The 19997-nt window shown below is 29.9% G+C and overlaps 1 protein-coding gene and 1 long non-coding RNA gene across 2 annotated transcripts in view; both read left to right on the top strand.

Moving 5' to 3' along the window:
- LOC127731813 (uncharacterized) overlaps window positions 1–19997 on the top strand; it is a 434253-nt gene that overhangs the window by 219362 nt on the left and 194894 nt on the right. The gene's annotated exons all lie outside the window — the stretch shown is intronic.
- The window catches only part of LOC127731617 (uncharacterized), a 123965-nt gene continuing 117799 nt past the window's right edge, over window positions 13832–19997 (top strand). The window contains exon 1 of the long non-coding RNA XR_007995634.1: window positions 13832–14159. This is a non-coding gene — a long non-coding RNA (uncharacterized LOC127731617). The remainder of the gene's footprint in view (window positions 14160–19997) is intronic.

Genomic DNA, 19997 nt, shown 5'->3' with positions numbered 1-19997 from the left:
TATTCGGAAAGCGTGGTGTGTTCGTGCTGGCCAGCAAAGCAACCAACAACATTGTATTCGTACGACGTAAACACTACACCAACGTTTTTGAAGAATGAAACATTTTTTTTTGTCTAGATTCAAGGCCTTAGTGTTCATACAGAGTCAACCCGTAGACAATCATACCGTTACCGCATCTCAGCTTTGGCCTTCTTTTGAAAATTTGAATGCCTTACTGTGAGTTCACCCTCGCATATATAAATAACCATTCAAATGATGATAAATAGAAGACAATGTCCTTACTATAGTTATAGTTAATATAGTTATGTCGTATATAATGCTCATAAATATACAAACGATCCATGTAAACGTATGTTTTTTTCCTGAATAAAAATAATCTTAAAGGTCACCATTTACCTTTGGAATGAATAACATTCATTTTGTTTCAAACATTTAATACGTAACTAAACATCCTCTTCATTTGATCACTAGTGGATTGTTGTCTCTTTGGTTATCATACCATGCTTGTTATTTATATAGGTATTGTTATCCATAACACGTTTGGTCATATATATTATCGAAATCTAGAGGTAACACAGCATATGATCATGCTTTTCGCAGACAGTTAATGCCATTTTTACAGTTAATAGTCGATTAGTATTTTGTAAACAAATCGCGTGCATGTTTTACCTAATTATAATACAGGTGTCCTGGTGTTTTTACAATCTGCTTTATGCGACTGTGGTGGACATTTCGTTTCTTAAAGAATCACCAGTCCAATAGACAGCACTATTGATACAGTCATTTTATAAATTAACTGTTTACAAAGTGTATTCAAAGCTCTAAAGACTTTTTACTTCGAGGCATAGATGACCTTGGCCGTATACAGTTGGATGCAGACCAAGCATTACGTGTAGACGCACGGAAAAAGTTAACGTGGCGTTTACTCGCGATCACTTTATGTAACGCCGCGTTAACTCTGCGTTAACTCAAAAATAGTAGTAGACATAAAAAGCAAACGGGCGTTTACTTTCGCGTTTACATCCGCGTTAACGTGAAAAATGTGCGTCTTTAATTTTTTGTAAAACGTTAACGCACGTTTACTACTGCATTGTGGGTTACACTTATGACTGGACCAATGACAGGACCAATATGAAAATGCTAATAACTTTTTTAATTTATAATAGGACTTATCTCAAATTTGAATATAATAAGATTTCATCATTTGATATTTAAATACAAGAAAAAGAAAACAAAAATATTTGAAAAACTTGCGAAAACGTGACCTGAGAAACGTTAAAAAATACAGGACAAAATGAAAATGCTTATAACTTTTTTTATTTCTCAAAGGATTCATCTCAAATTTGAAATATAATAAGCCTGATAATTGAGTATTTTTTATACCTCAGAATGGATAATTAGACATAAAAGTGATGAAATTTAATTTTAAAATTGCAAAACTTCTGAACATCAGATCATCAGAACAACGATAACAATAAAATGTGGCAATATTTCTTTTTTTTTTAATTAATATTCTTGTACTGGCCTGATAATTGAGTGCTTTTTGTACCTCAGGATGGATTGTGAGACATAAAAGTGAAAATATTTAAGTTTATAATTGCAAAAATTGTTGTTGCATAAAAAAAAAGTGCTAATATTTTCCATTTTGTTAGAATATTAAACAACACCATTAAAATTCTGTTCTTTTTGTCCCTAAGGATGAATAGTTTTGCACAAATTGAGAGCTCTATAAGTCTACATTTACTAATGTTTATGTCGATAATAATAAAAAGTGATAATATTTCTTTTTTTTTTATTAATATTCTAGTACTGGCCTGAGAGTTCAGTACTTTATATACCTCAGAATTGATTGTTAAACATAAAAGTGAAGAAATCCAAGTTTAAAATTGAAAAATTTGTTGTAAACATTATATAACAACATTAAATTTCTGTTCTTTTTGTCCCTAAGGATGAATAGTTTTACACAAATTATGAGCTCTATGAGTCTATGGTTACTAACATTTATGTCGAACAATGAAAAGTGACAATAATTTTTTTTTATTAATAATCTAGTACTGGCCTGATAATTGAGTACTTTTTATACCTCAGAATGCATTGTTAGACATAAAAGAGAAGAAATTTAAGTTTATAATTACATAAAGTGTTGTCGCATAAAAAAAAAAGTACTAATATTTTCCATTTTGTTAGAATATTATACAACGGCATTATAATTCTGTTCTTTTTGTCCCTTAGAATGAATTGTTTTACACAAATTGAGATCTCTATAGGTATACGGTTACTAATATTTATGTTGATAACAATAAAAAGTGACAATATTTCTTTTTTTTTTATTAATATTCTAGTACTGCCCTTTTAATTGAGTACTTTTTATACCTCAGAATGCATTGTTAGACATAAAAATGAAGACATTTAAGTTTATGATTGCATAAAGTGTTGGTGAAAAAAAAAAAGAAGGTGCCAATATTTTCCATTTTGTGAAAATATTATACAACTGCATTAAATTTCTGTTCTTCTTGTCCCTAAGGATGAATAGTTTTACACAAATTGAGAGCTCTATAGGTCTACGGTAACTATTATTTATGTCAATAACAATAAAAAGTGACAACATTTCTTATTTTTAATAATATTCTTGTAGTGGCCTCATATTTGAGTACTTTTTTTTTACCTGGATTGTTAGACATAAAAATGAAGAAATTAAATTGAATGTGTTGTTGCATCAATATGAGGTGTCAGTATTATAACCTTGGTAAAACTATTATGTTACAGCATTAACATTCTGTTCTTTTGGTACCTAATGAGGGACATTTTTACACAAATTGAAAGCTCTTTAATTATATGTATAACAATAAAAATGAAAATTGTCTTTTTATATTATTGTACTGGTGGGATGAATTCTCTTTTTTTATCTTTGGATGGATTGTGTGACATAAAAGGGAAGGAATCATTGCAACGATTGTTTTTTATAAAAACAATTCCTTATGTCTGCAGGGATGAACAGGTGTAATAAAATTGACATTATACATCGTATATATAAATGTCGATCAACTAAATCATTCTTAAATTCAGTAAACCATGAACTACAGCAAATATTTTGAAATAAGTGTATTGTCTGAAAACAAAGTTTCATAGATCAATTATGTCGTCTGTTCTATTTCAAGTCTTGAAACATTGCTTAGTTAAATCTACCGTAATGAATATTGTTGTTACCATATAAAACTTTCTTTTTTTTTAAGTTTTGAAGAATTTACTTATCCAATAATTTCTGAAAATATTTTTTAACGATATTTTATGTATCTATCATTTACAATATATGAATATTACAATTAGCCAGAAAAAAAGTATATTTATAATTTCCAGAAATAGGTAACGGGAATAGTAAACGCGAGGTTTCTAAGTGCACGTACAGGTAAAGATGTAAAATCTGTAGAAAACGCGCGTTTACTACTGACTAAACGGACACAGAGTAAACGCACATTTACTCGAGTAGACATAAGAAATTTCCATTTTGACCGCGTTAACGCAATTGTAATAAACGCGCGTTTACTAGTAAAGCAAAAATTGGAGTTAACACATGAAATATATGCACGCGGCGTTAACGTGCGTTTACTTTATGTTATGCTTGGTTTGCATCCAACTGTAGGTCTAATTTATTTGTAATATTTGCTTTAAAATGCCCTTCAATTTTGTATTTGAATGGAACTGCAACTAGGAGCATGATTTAAACAAAGATTGCGTCTGGCGTACCAAATTATAATCTTTGTATCTCCACTGAATATTTTCATAAGGTATAGGTTTTTGCGCAAAAACATATGGTGAGCTGTAATGTTTCACATTTTTGTGTTTTTGTCTGTGGAATTATCCCGGATATGAACGTTCATTTGTCATATTTGTGATAAATTTAATTACCTGCTTACAGTTTTGTATCATAATCTGAGCAGAAATACATTCCAATGTGTGAATGGAAATGAAATTAAACTTTAAACTTGAATGGTTGAGAACAAACGAGGAAATTTATTTGGTCTCTGTTTGAAAATGTAACTAATCAGAATAATGATTTCTGTTATTTGATGAAAACATCTAAATAATGTATACTATACTTGAAACCTTAGGTGTTACTGTTTGACGTAAACTTGCTATTCTGTGAACAATCGGTGACGCGAACTTGACTTATCAATGACTGATCGTTGATCGATACAATGAAGCTTATTTGACTCATCTCACAGAATTTATCTGGCAGTTATTGTGACAACCGTCATTGATCGATCAGTCAACTAATTGTATGCACGGATCGGCGAATACCTATTTCATTTAACTTTTTATGTGAAACGAACTACGAAGTATTTACATGCGATAAACACGGACCTCTTAGAAAACAATATTCCCTGAAAATGTGTATCCAACTTGTCACAAAAAATAAGACACAAATATATAAATGACTTTAAATGCGATATTTCTGATTGCTTCATTATTGGTTCTTTTAATTTTCTGCTAAATAAATTACATTATAGCAGAATAATAGCATGCTTAGAATGTTTCTATACCACTTAAAAGAGATAAAATGATATCATTTGAAATTAGTACCCTATTAAGCAGTCATGCATTTTAATGTCACTTTGTTAATTAGTTTTCACAAAATGTAAATGTAAATGTAAAGATAGTTATTGCCTTGTTTGTGTTGATTAAGAGTCCATTTTTGTCTTTATTTTAATATAAATCTGTCATTGTTATCAGCACTTTTGTACAACAGGATGGGTTTTTTGTCCTAAAATATGATACATGTAAATGATAAGTTAGTAACATTTTGTTTGAATTGTTTAATAGTTGCCATATTTCTTCTTTTTTATGAAAATAAATGAACTTTTATATTCAGTCAGTCATTTCAAATGCATCTAGATGAGTTACTTTTTTTAATATAAATTGTGATTAGGCTAAGGATATAGATGCTTACACTTATGTTGGTGTTAAATAAGAGTGCAAACATTTCTGTATTTTAATGAAAAAATGAACTGCCATTGTCTTTTAGTACTTTTTCTACATCAGGTTAGACGGTTTTTCGTTAAATATGAATATCAGAAAAAAGATACACACATTTTGTTCGCATTGTTTAAACATGTCAATTTTCTTCTTTTATAAAACAATTATGCATTATGCACTGTTGTTTGCAATCAGATATTCATAATGCTTCTGGATATTTAATTATTTTTACAAGATTTGAATACTATAAGGATACAGTTGCCTAAACTTTGTTTGTGGAATAAGAATGCAGTTTTTGTTTTGTTTAACTGGAATTCATGAACAACCATTTGATTGTTGTACTTGTTGTACATCATAATGGTTTTTTTTCTTCATAAAATATGATGAATATGCAATACGTTGCAAACATTTTGAACACATTGGTTTAAAATGCCAATATTTCTTCTTTTTATCAAAAAAATAATGCACTGTTGTTTGCAATTATGTATTCTTACGCCTCCAAATGAGTTACTTTTTTATTTGAATAAACTAAGATTGCATATGATAACACTTACGTGTATATTGAAAAAGAGCTAAATTATTTCTTTATTTTGATGAAAATCATGAACCACTATTGGCATTTAGTACTTTTTGTACATCAAGATAGGTTGCGTTTCGTAAATTATGATGATTATAACGGATAAGTTAGTAAAATTTTGTTTGTATTGTTTAAAAATACCCTTATTTCTTCTTTTTTCATGAAAATAAATGCAGTTTTATTCGCAAATCAACATATCAATGCTTTTTGATGAGTAACTTTTATGATGTGTGGATACACGAAGAATAAAGATGCATTAACTTGTTTTTTTTTGTTTTTTTTTTTTTATAAATGACAAAATTTAGAAGATATTTTGCCATTTTAAGAACCAAAACCATGAACCACTATTGTTTTTCATAAATTATGATGAATATAACAGATAAGTTAGTAAAATTGTGTTTGCGTTGCTTAACAATACCAATATTTCTTCTTTCTTGTCAAAATCGATGCACTTTTATAGACAAATGGTCATTGTATACGCTTTTGATGAGTTAATTTGATAAAATGTGGATATTCGAAGAATAAAGATTCTTTAACTTATGTCTGTCGAATAAGATTGCAATTATTTCTTTATTCCAATTGCATTTTAGTACTGTTTGCACATCAACATGGGTTGTTTTTCTGAATATTAGAGAAAAAATGCTCATATTTTTTCTTTTGATAAAAATCAAGGCACCTGTATTTGTAATCAGTTTTTTCAAAGGACTCAGGATGAGATATTTTATAGAATATGAATAATCTAATAGTTTTTGGTACTTTCGAACATCAGGATGGATTGTTTTTTGTATGATTTTATGAATATCAAAGAAAAGATACTAACAATTTGTTCTCATTGTTTAAAAATCTCAAAATTTCTTCTTATTATAAAAAATAGGGTAATGTAGTTTTAAATGATCTGGATAAGTAATTATTTTGATGAAATTTGAATACTATAAGCATGCTAAGGATACAGAAGCTTACACTTTTGTTTGTATTGAATAAGAATGCAATTACTGTTTTATTCAAAATTAAAAGGAATTCATGAACAATCAGTTGATTTGTGTTTTTTGAACATCAATATGGGTTGTTTTTCATAAAATATAATAATTATGTAATGCGTTGCTAAAATTTTGTCTATATTATTTAAAAATGTCAATATTTCTTCTTTTTTATAAAAACATTATGCACTGTTGTTTGCAATCAGTTATTCATAATGCCTCTGGCTGGATTATTTCTTTATTTCAATGAAACTAATGAACCTCTATTGTATTTCGTAAATTATGATGAATATAACAAATAAGTTAGTAAAATTTTAAAATTGTGGTTTTCATTAGATATGATCAATAAAAAAGAATAATAAAAATACCAAACTTAATGGCATATTCAAAACGGAAAAATCCATAATGACTGCCAAAATCAATCGCTTACAATCAACGGAACAAGTGTAAACCTATAGTTGTATTCCCGACTTGGTACAGGCATCTTTCGAAGAACATTGTGGGTTAAACCTTGATTCAGAGCTAGCTAAACCTTCCACTTGTATGACAGTTGTTTATCTTATCAGAAAAAAGATACTAAAAATATTGTTCTGGATACGTTATCAATTGTATACTTTGAATAACATAAGGAATAAGATGCTTAAACATATGTTTGTGTTGAGAAAGAATGCAATTATTTCTTTATCTTAATGTAAATCATGACCCACCATTGTATTTTAGTACAAATGTGAGTAGCATATGGAATATAGATACCTTATCATTTTTGTGTTAAATTCAAATACAATTATTTCTTCATTTTATTATATTGTAATGGAAATCATCTACCATATAATTATTTTTGCACATCAGGATTGGTTCTTCTTAATAAAAGATGATGAATGTAAGAGAAAACATACTTTATATTTTGTTTACATTTTTTATAGTGTCCCCTTTGCATATTTCTTTAATTCATTAAAATCATGCACCGAAATTTGCAATATTTGTTTGTTTGATTTTTTAGAGCAATTCGGCAAATTAAGTTGATTTTAGCAATCGCAATAAACAACGTTTTTAGCACTCGTCGGGTTTGATGAAAAAATGCCTTTATATTAACTACAATCGCATTGTTTTTTTTATAAAATTGAAATTTTAGTTCTATCAGCATATTTCACCTCACATTTAACAAACGTAAAACTGTAGATGTGAAAACTTTGCTGAGTGATTAGTTTTAACTTGTTGGACTTCTTATTTTTTCCGTTTTAAATTGTAAAATTTCATTATGTGACCTAGTACAGTTCAAAACGTCAGAAAGGTAAATCGGTCCGATCAGTCAAAGATTTTCGTTGTTAGTCTGATTGATTTATGACGTGAGTTTAGCGTGAACTTGACTGATCGATGACTGCTGACTGATCGTTGAAACAGTAACTCCTAAGGTTGTAAGTCTAAGGTTGTAAGTCCTATAGTTTTGTGTTCGTTGGTAAAATTTCATTTCATTTTTTTTAAAATCTAATATGTTCGCAATTGTAAACGTCTCAGCATTAGTAAGTAAGCAAACATTCTACTTATCAATAACTTACAATACCAAAATTGAAGGTCTTTGATAAGCTGTAGTTTGCAAAACTGTTCAGATTATAAGTCCTCAATATTATTCAACTTCATACTTTATTTAGTCTTTCAGCTTTATTTAATTCGATCGTCATTTTTTTTAAAAAGAAACACACAGCTGGGATTTCACAAGTTATAGCATTGTATTTTAAATACATGTGTTTTGTATGACGTTCTTCAATTTTTATAATGAATGTCACATTTCAAGCATTTTGCATTTTTATTATGTTTGTTTATCAACTAGAACGTAATCGAATGTTGTTCACTACATTCGTTCTTTATGAAAAGAAGGTTTCCTATTACCGTACCAAACGAGATGATAAAGTGACGGAATAAGATGAGTCAAAATAACCTAAAATGTTGGTCAATTAGGTATCAGTATTATATTTAAAAAAAAAATCTAAGTAATTTAAATACAAACGGAAACAATTGAACAATACACATTCATATGGGGTTTTTCAAAGATGTTTGACATCAACCTGTTTCTCCCTTCTATAATACGCATGGTTAACGTGATCAATTCGATCATAAAAACATTCAATGTAACTTTATTTTGTTTAACAAACCGAAACTTAATAAGTGTCCAAAATTCAATGAATAATGTAGTTAGAAAACAAAATCATTAAATTTGTATAGACCAAATGCTTCCGAATTGATTCATTTTTTGCGTAGAATTAAACATGCACTGCCAGTAGTAATATATTATACCATAAAACAATATGTATGCCAAACGCGCCTTTCGTCTACAAAAGAGACGGAAGATACCAAAGAGACAGTCAAACTCAAAGGTAGAAAATAAACTGACAAGGCCATGGCTAAAACCCAAACTGACAATGCCATGGCTAAAACCCAAACTGACAAAAAGACACCAAACAATATACTAAACACACAAAACCGGATGTGATTTTATGTACTGTTTGTTGATGATTTACATTCATGGAAAGCGTTCAAACCAGAACAATTTAAAGCCAAGGATTTATGATAACCGAAACAGTTGAAGTATGTGACCATAGAGAACCTGTAGTTCAGTAGTTGTCGTCGGTTCGTGTCTGTTATATTTGTTTTTCGTAAATTGTTTTGTTATAAATTAGCAGTTAGTTTTATCAATCGAATTGTTTTATATTGTTCATGTCGGGCTCGTTTATAGTCGACCATACTGTATGGGTTTTTCTCATTGTTGAAGGCTGTACGGTTGCCTATAATTGCTTACATTCACTTCATTTTAACTTTGGTGGATAGCTGTCTCATTGGCAGTCATACCACATCTCCTTATTTTTATATAAACAAAACTGGTTAAATCAGCCTAATGTTAACTTTAATTTCATGTGTTGAAACCTACCTTTTTAATGATTTCTAAATATATTAAGCGAAACTTAGAAATCATACAAATATCACATTTCAATGTTTGGCATGATTAATGACAATACTAATTCAATAATATGAAAAAACAAGCTGTCATCTTAACATGTTCACTTTACTACTTATTCAATTAATGTCATTGTCATTTCTATAATGCATTGCTTAATGGTATGCTGTATTCTATGAATATTCATTTGAATATTTCAGCGTGTAAGTGTCAAATAGCAAACAGAAAAAATTATTTATGCAATTCATAATATAACGATATTTATATTTATAGAATGGTGTTAGTAGAGTAGTAAAGTAAAACAATAAACATACCATGAAAATGATGTGTGATAGACCCGCGTTCCGTCTACAAAAGAGGCGGAAATACCAAACAGACATTCAAACTAATTAGTCGAACATAAACTGACAACGCCATGGCATGAACCTCAATGGACAAAACGACAAACAACAGTATACAAAAAACAAAAAAACCGGGATTGATTTCATGTGCTGTTTTCTAAATTTATCTTAACGGGAAACGCTCAAAGCAGAAATGTTTAAATCAGAGGACGTATAATAATCAACATAGTTCAAGTATATGACCATAGAGAACATACAATAATTATATAAATTTAACGTCAACATTACTTGAGGGTGTTAAATTTATAAAGCGACACTTTAAAATCATACAAATATCACATTTCAATATTTGGCATGGCTAATGACTTTACTATTGAATAATCTGACAGACCAAGCTGTCATCTCGAAATGTTCTACTATCACTTTAATACACATTCAATTAATTCCATTATCGTTGTAATAATTCATTGCTAAATGGTATGCTGTATTCTAAGAATATTTTTTTGCATTTTTCAGTGGGTAAGTGCCAAATAGCAAACAGATAAGTATAGCGTACAATTATATATGCAATTCATAATATAACGATATTTATACAATGGTGTTAGTAGAATAGTAAAGTAAAACAATAAACTTACCATGAAAATGATGTGTGATAGACGCGCGTTCCGTCTACAAAAGAGGTGGAAATACCAAACAGACATTCAAACTAATTAGTCGAACATAAACTGACAACGCCATGGCATGAACCTCAATAGACAATACGACACACAACAATATACAAAAAACAAAAAAACCGGGATTGATTGCATGTGCTGTTTTCTAAATTAACCTTAACGGGAAACGCTCAGAGCAAGCTGTCATCTCGAAATGTTCTACTATCACTTTACTACAAATTCAATTAATTCGATTTTCGTTGTAATAATTCATTAATAAATGGTATGCTGTACTCTATGAATATTCATTTGAATTTTTCAGCATGTAAGTGTCAAGTAGCAAACAGATAAGTATAGCGTACAGCTATATATGTAGTTTATAATATAACAATATTTATATAATTGTGAACGTAGTGTAGTAAAGTAAAACAATAAACATACCATTTTAAGACAGAAATAGTCGAAAAAAGTATTTAAAAATGGGTTGGTAAAACACTAATATCTGATTTTCTTTAAAACAATCCTTTTGCAAAAGATTATGAGAAATTGTGTTTTTAAATTATTGTTGTCAAGTATTGAAATATGAGAATACATAATGAAATAATATGACTTGATTATGACAGGCGATTAATAGTTTATAAAGCTCGAATCATGTGATTATTTATGCAACCACTGGATATGCTAATTACGTGAAAATATCCAAATTGGTATGTCCTTATGTTTGCATAAAGGAGACAGTAGTTAACCGATGTCCAAAGTGTGACTTTGGGTTTAGTCTTGTTTATTCTTTTTGATTATACCTATCATTTAATTGCTTTTCAAACAATAGAATGTTGTGCTATATACCATGTATATACTCCTGATTATGCAGTTACTACTCATCAATAGGCGATCAGAATTTTTTGTTCTACTATTATTGCTATATAATTTACCACTGGACACCATAGATACAAAACGCCTATAGACAAAATTGATGTTATCGTGATTTTTTTAAACTCTAAAAGAGAAGATAATGACTTTACAACTATTTTTGGGATATAGATATTCATGTTCACCACTTGGTTTGTCATTTTTTATATCTATACTTAGTTTAAATAGCAACCACATTCAAGAAATCACAGTTTCTAGTTAAGAAAACCAAACACTTCAAAACAATATGCTGAACATATTCAGTAAAATTTATAAACTGGTGTTTTTGAGATGAGTATTTGCTGTATCGTGATTGTCTTAAATTATTCCTCAGATTTTAAACCTGTATTTTTTTTTTTATTTATTTTTCAGTCCAATGTTAGTGTTATGTACCATAAAAGATAATCATTTAAAAAAAAATGAAGAATGAAAGAACAATAGATAGTGAATGTTGTGTATGGTTTTTTTTATTGAAATTGGACAATTTAAAAACAGTTCTAAACAATAAAGACGCAATTATATAGAAATAACAAAACCCATTCGTATATTAGAAGCAATGCGATATTTTTGATCAGTAAAATTTTAAATGAAATGCTAAGAAGTCTTAATTCAAACGTGAACAATAAGACAATACAATTCATATTGTTCCTTGTTTTTTCTCTATATCGTGATTGTTTTAAATTATTCCTCAGATTTTAAACCTGCATTTTTATTTATATTTTGCAGTCCACCGTAAGTGTTATGTACCATAAAGATAAGTATATTGTGACTAGTTTACAAGAAAGAAAAATGAAAGGACAATAGATAGTGAATGTTGTATATGGTGTTTTTATTGAAATTTGAAAATATAAAAAAAGTTCCAATCAATAAAGACGCAATTATATAGAAGTAACAAAACCCATTCGTATATTAGAAGCAATGCAATATTTTGATCAGTATGATTTTAAATGAAATGCTAAGTAGTCTAAATTCAAACGTGAACAAATACACAATACAATTCGTATTGTTATTTATAAATATCTTTAATAACACCTTGTTTTTTCTCTAGTATTATAAAAAAAATATTTCAAGTATTAAATACTTTCTTGAATATATTCAATGTAATATTTGTTATTTTTACAAATCTAAATATTATAAATGTCTTTATCTCAATGAATAATATATTGAAACACAAAGATTGATAATTTTATTTAGACAAAATGCTTCCAAATTGATTTAAACGTTGTGAAGGTAAATCATTAGGTCTTAATCTACTGACAAATGCACTGTCAATAGTAACAGAGTATTCCATAAAACAGTATAGAAACTTATTAAAGAGATCAGGTCTATAATGTTGTACATGTATCTGTAAACGGACAATATTTGAAAGTTTTATAACCTTTGATATGCACAGTTAACTAATTATAACTCACATATGGAAGTTTTATATTTTTTAATTGATAAAAGAACAAACATGTTTTTCAGTTGTACTTGTTATTTGTTATGACAGTAAGACAAAACAGGCAAAAGAAGACTGAAGTTAAAGCTTCAGAAAACATTGTATGTTTGTTATTATAAAATATTACAAACACAAAACTTTAATTTTTGACATGATTAATTGGTATGGTTACATTCAACAAAAAGCTGTCAGTTCTACTATCACTTTACTACTTATACTACGGTGGCTTCTATAACACTTATACTACGGTGGCTTCTATAACACTTATACTACGGTGGCTTCTATAACACTTATACTACGGTGGCTTCTATAACTCATTGCTAGATGGTATGCTGTATTGAATGTTCCTTTACTTTATTTTATTTTTTTTGCAGTATGTAAGTGAATAGTTTCAAACAGATAAGTATAGTTTACAATTATATCGCAATTTATAACATGACGATAGTCTTTGAAACTTGAATAATTTACTTAATTATGCAGGTTGCAATAATCGGAATGATCTAATTGCGTAACGATATTCCAAGTTATCTAAATATCGTATATGTTTTGTATGTTCGTATTTCCGAAAAAGGTGACAATATGTCTAAATTGTAACAATATTTTTTTATGTTGTGTCTTCTTTCTTATTATTCAGTTCATGTTATATATCTATATGTCCAAGCAAATGTATCAATTCCCGATATGTACATACTTTGCTGTAAACCAGAATTCCTGGTTATTTTATTAATCGTCGCCATTCAAAGTTGTTTCCGATTAATAATAAATGTATGACGTCTGTTTTTAAAACATAGTTCTAAACTTACAAAAAACCATCATGTGTTGTCCGTTGTGTTATTTAATATATATATATCATACCATTACTATTTCAAATATATGCATTATTTAACTTTAGTCGGTAACTGTCAAGTAACAAATCGAAAACTTAAACTAAAAACTTTGAGCATTTGTTGCCATAGGAATCATATGACAAATGGCAGTCTTCTTATAAAAGTGGAAAAAGGTGATAGTTGCAATGTTTAAAAACTGTTATCAAGATGCATAAATAACACTGTTACTTTGCTTATAAAAAAATCAAATAAACTTGAATATTTTAATTTGATAAATTATGTGTTCAGTCATTAATCTATAAGCGAATAGAATAAACATTACAACATGTGGTAGAATTGACAATGAGACAGCTACCCAATATAGAGTAAATTATGTTGACGGTAGTTGCAATAAGTCACATTACGGGCTTTTCCAATAGTGAGAAATACAAATACCGTATATTAAGTAAGCTAAACAAAATCCCAAATTGACAATATGTCAACCATTTCAAACTATAGAACTTACACTGTTAGGTCCAATAGGTAAATAAATTTTGACAAAAGTCCGACGATGATATATTATGTTCTCATTGTAGCTGTACCTGTGGAAAGTAAGTATTGAAGATAAAGCTTACGATTTATATTTTTCGTCGATGGCGCGGATGTACAATATATGCATTAGTCGTCAAAAGAAGTACATACAATCATTATACAAAATTGTATCACTGATAGCTGTACACGTAGTATCACATGTTTATTTTCAATTAATTTGTTTCATACTTAAAATTTACATGAAAAAGTACAAAACATCTAATTACTAACTGATCGATAAGGATAAGTACAAAATGGCACTTTTCTGCGGTAGTATCTTTTAAACTTGTTTGAGTAAAGAGATAACGTAATTCATGTTTGCAAGTTGCTTCTTATGAAGGACACTATTTATTTAGTTAAGTGGTAATGTCGTCTCTGACATAAATCGGTTCCATTTGAAAAGATTGGTACTCTTATAGACCGGATACATACTCATCATATACAGATAATTTCAACAAATAAAGTGACTATATATATTTATCAAAATACAGAGCTAGCATGTACTGTTTTTTAATAGAGGATCAATATCACACTTTTATAAAGGGGAGATGCAGTTCTTGTTGAAATGTCAACACGACTTGTATGACTGTTGTTCCTTAAAACTGAACGTAAACAACATCAGTCCACACTATTTATGGCGTCAACTCGTGCCCAAATACAAGATCAAACAAATGAACCAATAACAGTCCTAAAGGTGGCTGTGGTGACTTTCTCCATCTTGGATTTTGAAGCAGCAGATAACAGTTGGTCTAGATCTTTAATGATATGTGCAAATTTTGAGAGTAGTATGTAATTCATGTGTAAGACTTTTCATGTTAATATAGAAAATTATGTGGTTTATCATATTTACGGCTGTTTTTTTTCTAAAAAAACACATTGTTTTTGTTTGATTCATTTTTTTTTTCAACTTTGCCACATAAGGAGAGATAACTCAGATAAAGTAATTTTTTATTAAAGAAAGTGTTATGAATTTACCTATTTTAATATGTAGCAAGAAAACAAGTCCGGTGACCCCATTTTTTCTTTTTCTTATCTGAAAGCATGTGATAAGAGCTATCTTCTCACATTTTATATTACAATTTTATGGTGTAGTTTTCTTTTTATGACACAAAATTGGATTTTCCATGTATAATCTATACAAAATCTGACAATTTTGCACAACCTGTAGCGTGAAAAAAAGTGCAGTCCCCATACTTTTTTATTATATTTTGGAAAAAAGCATGATAAAAATTACATTTTGACAAATTATTGAAATATTCTATGGCTTTTAATTAAGACCACTCATCCACCTTAAGGAGTTGTTCAGTATTTTATAAAATTGAGAGTGGAACCCGACCAAAGAGCAGAAAACAACACAAGGCGACCAATGGGTCTTCAACACAGCGATAGACTAGTTTGTTATCTAAAAACTAAAAATATGGAATTTAATGTTGTGGACAACAAAACTGCGAACATTTAAGCAAACCTTCACTTACATAGTTGACGAACTAAGTGTTAATTTTCAATGCGTTTTAAGTAGGATAAACAAATTGCATCCAGGAAGCAGATAGCACAAATTTATAACATCACTTGTAAACATGTATGATGTATAATTATAAGTTAAACAAAAACAACCATTGTATTTATTTCTTCAGAGTGATGAAATTCATAAGATAACAGTGACAGCCAGTAATAAACATTAGCGAAACACAGAAATGATGGAAAACACTTCCTGCCGTTGCAAAAACAATATTAAATAATCTGAATATAATGTTTCCTTGTTTTATTTGCATGCACGTTTTATGTTTAAAATAAATATGATTCTGATACATTAAAATAGAAACTTTACAATTGTTTTCCTAAAATCTGTTTTAACCACAAAAGAGTTATGTCGTACGTGTTGCATCACACGAATCATTCATACTTTGATATTTTTTCTTATGTCAGATAATTATTAAATGCTCTCTCATGACTGAGTATTATATCAAATTCAAAGTAGTTATGTACACTTCTTACCAATCAAGTGTTATATAACTACAATTTATATCCTAGTGTCCGTTACTCATTCAAATTGATTTCACTTTTCGATTCATCCTACAAATAATGTTATTATAGAACTTAACGTATTGAAAAGCATTATAAAGTGTCGGAATAGTCTTTAAGCAATTGATTCGAAACAAATCAAAACTGTAGTCTTTTCTAGTACTTCAAGTTATTATTCAAATTGTAAACACTATGTCTATAACCCTACAATGTATTTCTTAGTGTGAATTCAATTATCATACATATATTTGATTTATACGTTGTTTCTGCCATTAAACTAGTAAACATGTAGATTAAAATTGTATTATATTTAACGCGCGAGACTACTATACATATTTCTGTAATATGTATATGAATGTTATTTTTCTTGTTTTATAAAATGTTATGATTATATTTAAATGTGTAGTCTTTCGAAATCATGAAATAGATTTGAAACTAGTTTGACTAGGATGTGTTTTACCTGTTTCGCCCACATCGTCATGCCTTTGATAGACAACTTTCGTCAAAGTTTTCACGGCTTCGTTGAAAGGGAATTATTTCATATTTGGTGTACAGTTTGATAATGTTGAGTTTTGGCGACTTTCTGTTTGCCAATAGTTAAAAATATTACAACTCTGATTGTAGAAGGAAAATGTTCGTAAAAGTTTACTCGGCTTGATTGAAAGGAATGATTAGTTATGTTTCAGTATACATGTTGTTATGATATTGTTATTATCATGTTTATTTATCTTGGCCTAATTTGTTTTGTGTGGCCTTATAACATGTATAATATGCTTACATCATATTTACAAAATAATGTTATAATTGTGCATTTTAGAAATCACTGGAACAATCATAGATATAGATACTGATGGAATGATTAGAACTTTTTGACTGACATAATAATTCTGAAATGATCATAATATACGATGTGTAATTTAAACTTCCCTCATATTCTAGGAGTTTCCCTTCTACAGTGTTCTAGAAGTTTCCCTGACAACTACATATACAGACACCGAACTTAGACTGTTTTAGACATTAATTTACTTGGATTCACAGAAGTTCTCTGAAATTGTTGTAAACATGAATTTAAATTAAAACAATTGGAAAAAAAAATGGAAAACGAAGATAAAATAAAAAAATTGGTCACCTGATGGCTGATTGTTTTAGACTCTAGAAGAAGAATGAAAGAGATAATAAACCCAAATCCAGTGCTTGTACCACACCCCTTGTTACCTATAAGTTGGAATGTCCTGCGAGTCAGGCTTTTAAGTCCAGTTTTTGTCATTACATGGAGGATTATAAACCCTTTATGTCAGATGGGTTTGTTTCTATTGTTGATAATACTACTCTGCAGCCCATTAAGATTTTATGGGACACTGGAGCTTCTCAGACTTAGTTATTAGAAGGTGTGCTGCCTTTGTCCGAGGAGATTTCTGTTGGTGCCTCCGTTTTGTTACATGGTGTGGAGTTAGGTTGTATAGATGTTCCCCTCCATCGTATCAGAAGTCAGATTTAATTACTGGACCTGTGGGTGTTCGTCCTAATCTCCCTTACTGCTAGGAAAGATCTAGCTAGGAACAAAGTGGTTGGTGAACCAATTGTTACCAGCGAACCGGTTGTGGGTGTTAAATCACCTGAGGATGATGCTGAACTGTATTCAGCTTGTGTTGTTACTAGGACGCTATCAAGAAAACAACAAAATGAGGATTTACAAGAAGACCAGTATGATTATATGGACCTTTCTGACACTTTCCTTGCCGACATTGACGGTTCCTGTAGCTCAGAAAAGGCCATGATAAGACCACCTAGTACTAACAAACATGTAATTATGCAATGGCCAGAAGTGAACAGCCATTCATTAGACAGAAGAAAATTTGTGGAAGAACAAAATAAAGACAATGAGGTTCCTCGGCTCCGCAAGAGGGCTCAACCACAGGAGGAAGCAGACAAAGTGGCCGAATGCTTCTACCATCAAGACGGCATTTTAATAAGGAAATGGAGGCCTCTGATGCTATCCCTGAGGAGGAATGAAGAGTGGTATACCAAGTGGAGATGCCTAAAGTTTATAGGCAAGAAATTATTGGTCTTGCCCATGACACCCCCTTGGCTGGACATTTAGGTATAAGGAAGACTTGCCTTAAGATCTTGCAGCATTTCTACTGACCCAGACTTAAGGATGATGTCACACACTACTGCAAATCATGCCATATATGCCAGGTTGTTGGCAAGCTTAACCAGAAAATACGACCAGCACCACTTCTGCCAATTCCAGCCTTTGAAGAACCTTTCAGTCGAGTATTGATTAATTGCGTTGGACCTTTACCAAAGACCAAGACTGGAAATGCGTATTTATTGACGATCATGTGTACATCCATTCGCTTTCCTGAGGCTATTCCGTTAAGGAATATCAAGATACCAACTATTGTGAAAGCTCTTATAAAATTTTTCACGTTAGTAGGACTTCCTAAGTCTATACAGTTCGACCAGGGTTCAAATTTCATGTCGGGTTTATTTCAGCAGGTCGGTTACCAGTTCGGGATTGCTCATTATAGGTCAAGTGCTTATAATCCAGAATCTCAAGGTGCCTTAGAACGTTTTCATCAAACATTGAAGAACATGATTAGAACTTTTTGTCTTCAATTTGACAGAGACTGGGATGATGGTGTTCACTTTCTACTTTTTGCGGTCCGAGAGGCTGTTCTAGAATCCCTTGGTTTTAGTTCCTTTGAGTTAGTATTTTGTCATACTGTAAGGGGACCTTTAAAATTGGTTAAGGAAAAATGACTAACTGAACACACTGACTTGAATCTTCTAGACTATGTATCTAGATTTAAAAAAAAATGTATACTGCTTGTCAAATTGCTCAGAAAAACTTAAAAACTGTTCAAAATAAGATGAAAATATGGTATGATAAAGATGCCAGGGACAGAGGTTTTGAGCCTAGTGATAAGGTACTTGTATGTTTGCCAGTCCCTGAATATCCTTTACAGGCTAAATACTGTAGTCTTTATACAATAGAGAGTAAAATCAATGATTGAATTATGTTGTAAGAACTCCAGGTCGGCGCAAACAAAATAGAGTGTGTCATATTAATATGTTAAAACCATATTTTGAGCGTACTAATGAAGGTGAGAGTAAACTAGTTAAGGGGGGAGGTGTTATGTTATTGTTATTATCATTTTTATCTATCTTGGCCTAATTTGTTTTGTGTGGCCTTATAATATTTATAATATGTTTACATCATATTTATAGTTGTTTACAAAATAATGTTATAATTGTGCAGTTTGGAAATCACTGTAACAATCATAGATACTGAGGGAATGATTAGAACTTTCTTTTTGACTTACATAATAATTCTGGAATGATTATAATTATACGATGTGTAATTTAAACTTCTACCGTATTCTAGGAGTTTCCCTTCTACAGTGTTCTAGAAGTTTCCTTGACAACTATATATACAGATACCGAAATTATACTTTTTTAGACATTAATTTACTTGGATTCACAGAAGTTCTCTGGAGTTGTTGGATTGACACATTATTTACGTTAACTACATCATACAAGATTGGACATATTCCGTACAGTTAAGAGAAGAATTCCAGATAAAGAAAAGACAAAGGATATATAATTTAACAGTTGAGTTAACATTTCAATTTGTATAATATTTCTTGTAAACTTGTGTATAATAAATCTTATTAAATTTTATTATTGATTTGTGTCTTTTGTTGACTACAAGTTTAAGGTGATGTCATCTTAAATAAGTGTATGCAGCGACGC

The sequence above is a fragment of the Mytilus californianus genome, unplaced genomic scaffold, assembly GCF_021869535.1.
Source record: "Mytilus californianus isolate M0D057914Y unplaced genomic scaffold, xbMytCali1.0.p SCAF_20, whole genome shotgun sequence".
Lineage (NCBI taxonomy): Eukaryota > Metazoa > Mollusca > Bivalvia > Mytilida > Mytilidae > Mytilus > Mytilus californianus.
The sequence above is the reverse complement of the archived record's forward strand: the minus strand, read 5'-3'. Positions and strand labels throughout refer to the sequence as shown.